The following is an 8,336-nucleotide window of genomic DNA, read 5'->3' as shown; positions in this document are numbered from 1 at the left end:
CATGAGTGAAGGGTGCTTTGTTGCGAAATAGGAAGCCAATTCTTGATTTAACTTTGGATTGGAGATGTTTGATGTGAGACTGGAAGGAGAGTTTACAGTCTAACCAGACACCTAAGTATTTGTAGTTGTCCACATATTCTAAGTCAGAACCGTCCAGAGTAGTGATGCAGGATGATAAAGCGAGGACAGGATGAAGTCACCCCAGCTCAGTCCTTCTTCCATGTTCCAGCCTCCTTCCATTTCCTTCCATGCTCCATCCATTCCCTTCCATGCTCCACCCTCCTTCCATGCTCCATCCTTCTTCCATGCTCAAACCTTCTTCCATTCCCTTCCATGCTCAAACCTTCTTCCATTCCCACACTCATTCCTTCCATTTGGCAATTAAGCCCCCCCCCCAAAACATTATCCATTCATCAACATGCCATTTAGTGGCTTTAATCAATTACGTTACTTTGGAGAAAGCCATATGTATATTTTCATGATGATCGCAGCCCTATTTTAAGACTAACCCCTCAACCATTCCTATATTTCCCACCCCTAGAAGACCAGTGAGCTGATGGAGAATGTGTCCCAGGTGAGGGCCCAGGAGATAGCAGCGCTGAGGGGGAAGGTGGGGACCCTGGAGCCGGCCCTAGGGCTCATGGTGGGGGAGTTTGAGAGAGACAGCACCGGGCCCTGGACAGCATCCAGGCCGGCCAAGTGGAGTTGGACAAGTTGCAGAAGCTGCTGGCCATGCGGGAGAAGGAGATGGGGCGAGTGAAGCGGCAGCCAGAGCATTGTGTAGCAACGCACAGAGCTAGAATGATTCTTCCAGGAGGTCCTGGGCAAGGTGAAGCATGAGATCCAGGCCTGCCGGCTGCAGTACAGGCAGGAGCCCCCCCGTAGGAGGATGAGTAAGGCCTGGTCAGGCAAGCAGGAGTACTCCTGAATCCACACCTTCCCCAAAACCCCTCACAGCACCAACAGTGTCTACACCGACCTGGAGGAAGCTGAGAAGTGGTGAGGCCTGCCTGCGGTCATCACCACCACTTACCGTACATTTCCCCATTTCTCTGTTAGCAACTCCTTGTCAGCTGTATATGATTCAGCAGTCATCTATTCAAAACAAACATTGTACACTGTTCAAAAGTTGACAAATAATGTCTAGACTGTTCCTACTAGAAAATCTATTTTTCCACCACACTTGTGTTTCAGGACAAATCTCCAGAACAACAAGGTTGACATCTCTGAACTCACGTGGGAGAGGGAGAAAGTGCTTAGACTGCCAAAATGAACAGACAGAAAGCAAGGTAACAGCTAGCTACTACAACGTGTGGGTCCTGTGTTGTCTGCCAGCAGACATGCTCATTGTTAGCTTCCCTCTTTTCTATTTCTACTGCATTCAGTTTAGATGATACCATCAATTTGGAATCATTAAACATGAAAACAAAACCCCTGGCACAATAAAGAGTTGAGATCAAAACGCAGTGATACCATAAGAAGCACGAGCCGTGCTGCAGTTTGAGGGCCTTTATTTGTGACTCCTTTTTAAATGTCTTAAACAGCTCTTTTGTCAGCAGAAGAGGATACCATAAAACATCAGTTAGGTTTAAACCAATTTTCTTTTCCGTCCAGCTGCTTAAAAAGAAGGAAGAAAGAGCCTGGGCACAATAGTAAAAATAGGGCCGGCCACAGAGTCCTGTGCTTGGAAACAAACATCTGGCCACGCCGATTTGCCTTCAGCCTCTTGGCCCCACTTCACGTGCACAAGGAGTTTATTTAGTTCTTTGAACGCCTGTGGTTAGGGAACAGCTGGCAACATGATTGTCAAGTTGAGTGCAGGGGATCTGAATGTATAGGGTGTATTGGAGGGCAGAGATGTACGTTAATGACAATGTCCACATTGTCCTGGCGTCTAGCCTTGCAAACAGAGCATTTGGCGACCTAGGATGAATTTACAGAGACCCAGTAGAGTATGAATCATAATGACTCTTACAAGGCATTTCTGCAGTATACAGCTAGAGAGAGCAGCTGCCACAGTATGGGAAACCGGTCCTTTTTAAAATCTACAGCATTTCAATCTACTCTTCCTTTTGCAGGAATCTGAGCCAACCTTTGGCGTTGTTGGCATCCCCAGATAGGAACCAGAATGACACAGATCCCGGGTAAGACACCAAAAACAATACTTGAATGTCCTGGTTTCTCTTTGTAATTACAAAGCTTCAGTAGATTTATTTGTCCCATAGAGCATGTTTAAACACCGGCAGTGAGACAGTGATTTATCAGACCTTGTAGATTTTTTGTTACATAATGACATATGCTTTGCAGAATTACAGAGGAGCCGTCCCTTGCGACCATCACCCAGGCGCCTGTGTATACCCTGCCCTCCAACCCCAGTGCCCTGTCGGATACCCAGAACACATGAGCTCCCCCACAGTCCCCTGTGGTGTTAGTGTCACGGTCGGGCTGAGAATTTTGCTGCTCCAAATGAAGTCTCCAGAATTATGTTGATGGTTTTGTGAAAAACTTGTGTGTTATTTTCTGATCGTCATAATTTAAAGCTTACAAAAGGCATACTTTAACTTTTTTAATGGATTCAGGACAGAGAAACGATAAAGGGTTAAATTTAAACGGATTTATTTTTATTAAAATGTAACCTGTACTGAACGTAATGAAATATTGACACATGCAGGAATAACTGCACCACAGGATGTGTGCATAACACACATTTGTAAGATCCAGATGAACTGAATCCATGATTAATAGTGGCATCACATTCAGCAGCTACACATTCATCAATATCATAATGCTGTTGAGGCATCATATTTTGAACACTGACGTTGCATAGAAGAAAAGCTAGTGAGTGAATGAATCTTGAGATAGCATTGAAGAAAAAAAACACACGTCTGTGGGTAATTAGCAACTAATGGCGACGGGACTGCACAGTAGTTTTGACATTTTGCGTCACAAAAGACATAGGAAATGTTTTCCTCCAGACCAGTTAGCGTCCCATGGTTGGCATGGAAACTGAAGGAGTTTGCACAGTGGCGTCTTCTGCCTTCCATTGTGAAGAACAGTTTTGATCTGTGTGTAAACCTGGATGCCCAGTAGAAAAACCCCTACAACTCATCCAGAACGCCGCAGCCCGTCTGGTGTTCAACCTTCCCAAGTTCTCTCACGTCACCCCGCTCCTCCGCTCTCTCCACTGGCTTCCAGTTGAAGCTCGCATCCGCTACAAGACCATGGTGATTGCCTACGGAGCTGTGAAGGGAACGGCACCTCCATACCTTCAGGCTATGATCAGGCCCTACACCCAAACAAGGGCACTGCGTTCATCCACCTCTGGCCTGCTGGCCCCCCTACCTCTGAGGAAGCACAGTTCCCGCTCAGCCCAGTCAAAACTGTTCGCTGCTCTGGCACCCCAATGGTGGAACAAGCTCCCTCACGACGCCAGGACAGCGGAGTCAATCACCACCTTCCGGAGACACCTGAAACCCCACCTCTTTAAGGAATACCTAGGATAGGATAAAGTAATCCTTCTAACCCCCCCCTTAAAAGATTTAGATGCACTATTGTAAAGTGGTTGTTCCACTGGATATCATAAGGTGAATGCACCAATTTGTAAGTCGCTCTGGATAAGAGCGTCTGCTAAATGACTTAAATGTAATGTAATGTAAATGTAAAGTAGAGAAGACAACTATAATATGCTGCTCTGTAACTATATATGTGGCATCATGACCATATTACATCACTGAGAACATTAAACGAAGCTGAAAATCTAGACTGAAGACAGTTGGCTTTGACCAGTTATCATTAGTTAAGAGGACCGAGTGGTTTACATCACTAGTCAGCCACAGAAACTCCAACCTTCATGTGGAAATTGCCCAGCATAAATTCCTGTTTGTCTACCTTACGTCAACTGATACTCGTTTGCCGTAGAAGTTTGTGTCTCCTCTGAAAGAACCTCGTGAGCCAGCGAAGGAGAACATGGGCAGAGGAACAGGGATAGGAACATTTATCCCAATCTGAAAAACACAAACTTTCATTACTGCACTGGAAATGCAAGCTGTTGACTCAAACAGGATCAGAGCAACTGGATGAGTAACTCTGGGAGAGGAAGGTGTACCAAATGCATGAAATTAGTTACATCAAACCGAAAACCATTGCTTGTGTTCAGTGTTGAAAAAGTTGCGTGCCAGAGGGACAGAAGTACTAAACAAAACATGTTGTTTTTGAGGCCACTGGAAACGCATGGTTGGTCGACAATGTTTGAAAAAGCAGGAGTAATTTTGGACACTGGAGTCAAGCCTTTTGGCTGAAGGAGCGAAAAAAGATGAGGCTTTTGTTACAGCAAGGTTTGTAGGCGATTACAGCACATGGCCTGCCCTACACGGCATCCTCCGTCATGTGAAGAGAAAACACTGAGTATAGCTGAGGCCCGCAAACAAATAGGGTAAAGTCGGGCCATATTTATGCTTTAAATATTTAACAGGTCCTAAGGAATCCCTTTTGAGTTTAATTTAAGATTCTCTCCTATAATCCTACCAGGAAAATGTCTTTCTATGTCCCCCTGTTTTGATTAAAAAGGCACATATTTGCTATAGCTATTTGTAGTCCACATGGGGCCAGGTGGTGAGGGGCAGAAGAGTTGGTTTTAGAGCAGAAGCAAACAAGGCTATACTTTTCATGGAAAATAATTATTGTTGAGTGTATGTTTTAGAACAGAGGTGCGATGTCCTCCTTGTTTAAGGTATAGACATGGCAGAGGGATATGAATGGCTCCATTTTCCCAGGACATAGGGACACACACAGGGGTCCACAGCCACTCACCTGGCCTACGTCCACCTCGTGAGTGTATTTGCATGCTGTGGCTGCGTTTGTGGTGAAGATAGCTGTGCTGTTGCCATAGGGGTTACTGTTGACCAGGCTGATGGCATCATCTAAAGACTCAGCCTCCAGGACCACCAGAACAGGTCCAGAGACCTCCTCAGTATAGCACTTCATCTGGGGCTAAGAGAAAATGAAAATGACAGATTCAGGATTTGCACAGAAATGAACATAATTTTTGGCATTACAGCTTGTCATCTTCAAGCACACAAAAACTTACTGTGACAATGCCGATGATGGTTGGACCCAAAAAGTTGCCGTTCTCATAGCCCTCGACTTTGACGTTCATGCCGTCGAGCAGCAGCTGGGCTCCCTCATCCACCCCACTCTGGATCAGGCTGTTGACCCTCTCCTTGGCCTGAGAGGTCAGGGGCCCCACGTCCACTCACACCTTGTCCCCCGAGAGGGTTTCCGAAAATAACCTGCAGTGAGAACTCCCTTACAGCCACACACATTCACACAAATACCCCTTCAGCCACACATAAACACTCAAAAGCCCAGCCAGGGTGAGGGGCACCCAGCAGCACTCCCTCTAAAATGGCTGTTTAAATGCAGCCACACAAATTAGAGAGTATATCATTGCAAATAAGGGGCATCATTCATTCTTCTCCCCAACAACTTCCTTTCACAAAGACTTGATGCTCTGAGCTACTCTTAAGTGTTGGGTGCAAATGCCACCGCAAATTTGCAGCATGAGTGACTCAACAAGCCCTCTCTCCCAGCTCAGCCCCATCTGAAGTTATGGTACAGCAAAGAGACGAAACGTGGTTAGGGCTGCGTGGGTGGCTTTAAGAGGACTAAGCAGAGGGCCCATTAGGGCTGGATAGGGTGGGAGGTGTGAGCAGGGTGAGAGGGTGGGGTACCTGCGTTAACGCGCAGAGCCTTGGCACGTTCCACCAGTTCAGGCAGCCAGCTGAGGGCCTCGCCCACCAGGATGGCTGTGGAGAGGGCCATGCAGCGCTGTTCTGGTTCCCCGAACACTGCACCCACCAGCTGGTTCAAAGTCTTCTCCTTATTGGCATCAGGCATCACCACACCATGGTTCTTTGCTCCCTACAGCAGAGCATAAGGGGGAAATGTTTAGCCTCCTGTCCCTTGACCTAAATACCAAGGAGAGAGATCCAATTCAAGTAAAAGCCCATTACATCATGTCTTCATTGTGGTTGAATGCAGATTCAAACAGAGATGGTCTCGAAAGTTCATCCTCTTAAAGAACTTTAGTGAGCAAACAATAATAAGTACAATATTGTAAGTGTTTTAAATTATATCAGTGCATTTCATTTGTAGATAATAATTGTGGAAATGTGTTAAAAAAGATTAGACTAATTTCCACAAAGTGTGTAACTGGCTGTCTGGCTCAATCCCTGTTCCAGCTGTACAGCTAATCAGCCAAATTGGAGAAGAGAAGCAGAGAGGACATCCTTCAACAACCGTTTCTAAGCCAACACCGCCACCCTCTGTTTATTTCTAGAAACACCATATGTATGTCAGACTCGCCATGTTGGACTGTACTCTTGCCGTTTTTGGATCCCCTCTCATAGATGTACTCTCCAGCTTGGTTGGAGCCCACAAAGCTGATGGCTGGATGATCACAGTTAAGGTATACAGCTGGGAAAGACAGGGACTTATTTTAGATTGAGCACTGACAGGCCAATTCATAATCTCTGCACTTCGTAATACAACAACGATGTAAATGCATGAGAATCAAAGCATAGAGACACATTGAATAATTCAAATCACATTAGTAATGCCTCCAGATATATCTCAAGAGAACAGCAGGCATGTAGCTATTCTCTTACCGTCCTGCCGGCCATGGATGATGTTCAGGGTCCCGTATGGCATCCCAGCATCCTGCAGCATCTTGGCCAAGAGCATGGTGCAGGCTGGCACCATCTCTGAGGGCTTCAGCAGGTAGGTGTTGCAACACGCCATGCCAACGGGGAACATCCACAGAGGGATCATGGCGGGGAAGTTGAAGGGGCGATGCCGGCACACAGCCCGATGGGCAGGCGGCATCTTTTGGTGATGGAGGGTCTTCCTCAGCATCAGGGAGTTGATGCTGCATGTGTGCTCTACCAAATCAAATTGTATTGGTCACATACACATATTTAGCAGATGTTACTGCGGGTGTAGCGGAATGCTACCACCTCTGGAGACGGAAGTGGATGTTCGTCAGAGAGAGAGAGAAGAGCTGAGTCAGTCAGAATGTGTGTCACTATCCTTCACATGGAGACTGTCACAAGCGATAGACCCAAGATCTCTTTACATTATTTAAATGTCTAGGTCACTAGTGGAAAGATTAACCATTTCCTTGGCTGCATCACAAGTATCCACAGAAGCTTGTAAACCATATCCCCAAATATTTCCCTTCGGAAAGGCTGGTGCACATGAGACTTATGCAATCCTCTGAACACATCCCCCTCTGCATCTGCCAGGGTCTCGCCCTTCTCCAGAGTAAATTCTCCTGGCAAGCTCTTTCTGTAACAAGACACACACCATGAGTCAACACACACACCAAATCAGCTTCCTAATTTAAAATTAGTAACTTGCATTAAAGTCAACCCGAGCAACAGTAAGGGTAAACCAATTGTATAGAGGCATGCTAAATATGTAGGGAATAAATGTTTCAAATGATAGTGCTAGGGCATGCAGGGGTAGTCTTTAAACCCCATAATATGACAAAAACAATGTGCCAAGTTCATGTTGCTAAACGTGCAATGAAGAGTGGATGAGATTTTACCTTCGCTTCTGTTTATTTTATTTAAATTTAACTAGGCAAGTCAGTTAAGAACAAATTCTTATTTATACTGACGACCTACTCCGACCAAACCCGGACGCTGGGCCAATTTGGCGCCGCCCTATGGGACTCCCAATCACGGCCGGATGTGATACAGCCTGGATTCGAACCAGGTACTATGGTGAAGCCTCTTGCACTGAGATGCAGTGCCTTAAACCGCTGCACCACTCAGGATTGTATTGTACTTCAGAACAGGTTCTTATCCCTGAGGTGTTACAGACTTACAATGTTGTCCTTAATAAGCTGCTGATAGTGCACAAAGATCTGTTGGTGCGCCAAAATGGAGGTTTCAGACCAGGAGCAGTAGGCTTGTGAGCAGGAGTCCACAGCAGCCAGCATCTCATCCTGTGTAGCCTTGGGGACACAAGCTATCACCTCATTGGAGGCCTGTGACAGTCAGAGGGAAGAATACATTAGTGGGTGAACTGCAATCTGATTATAAAACAAAACTATTTGACTGTTATGAGCTGTGTGCTGAGCTTGAGCAGATAACTTCAACACATTATGATCGGACAACTGACAAACCACCATTTGGAGCCATTTCATCAAAAAGATGGCCATCTAGAGGAATGTCTGAGAGGAATGCTCTCAAGAGTCATTCTAAACCTCTATGATAATCAAACTGAAAGCAAAAGGCCAAACGAGCAGTGTCAGCTAACTGACCTTTGAACAT

General features: G+C 45.9%; 1 pseudogene; it reads right to left on the bottom strand.

The window, feature by feature from the left end:
• Window positions 1-3,533: 3,533 nt before the first annotated feature.
• Window positions 3,534-8,336, bottom strand: LOC106610924 (methylmalonate-semialdehyde dehydrogenase [acylating], mitochondrial-like; annotated as a pseudogene).

This window comes from Salmo salar, chromosome ssa09 (genome assembly GCF_905237065.1).
Source record: "Salmo salar chromosome ssa09, Ssal_v3.1, whole genome shotgun sequence".
Lineage (NCBI taxonomy): Eukaryota > Metazoa > Chordata > Actinopteri > Salmoniformes > Salmonidae > Salmo > Salmo salar.
This window is presented reverse-complemented; position numbering and strand designations above follow the sequence as displayed.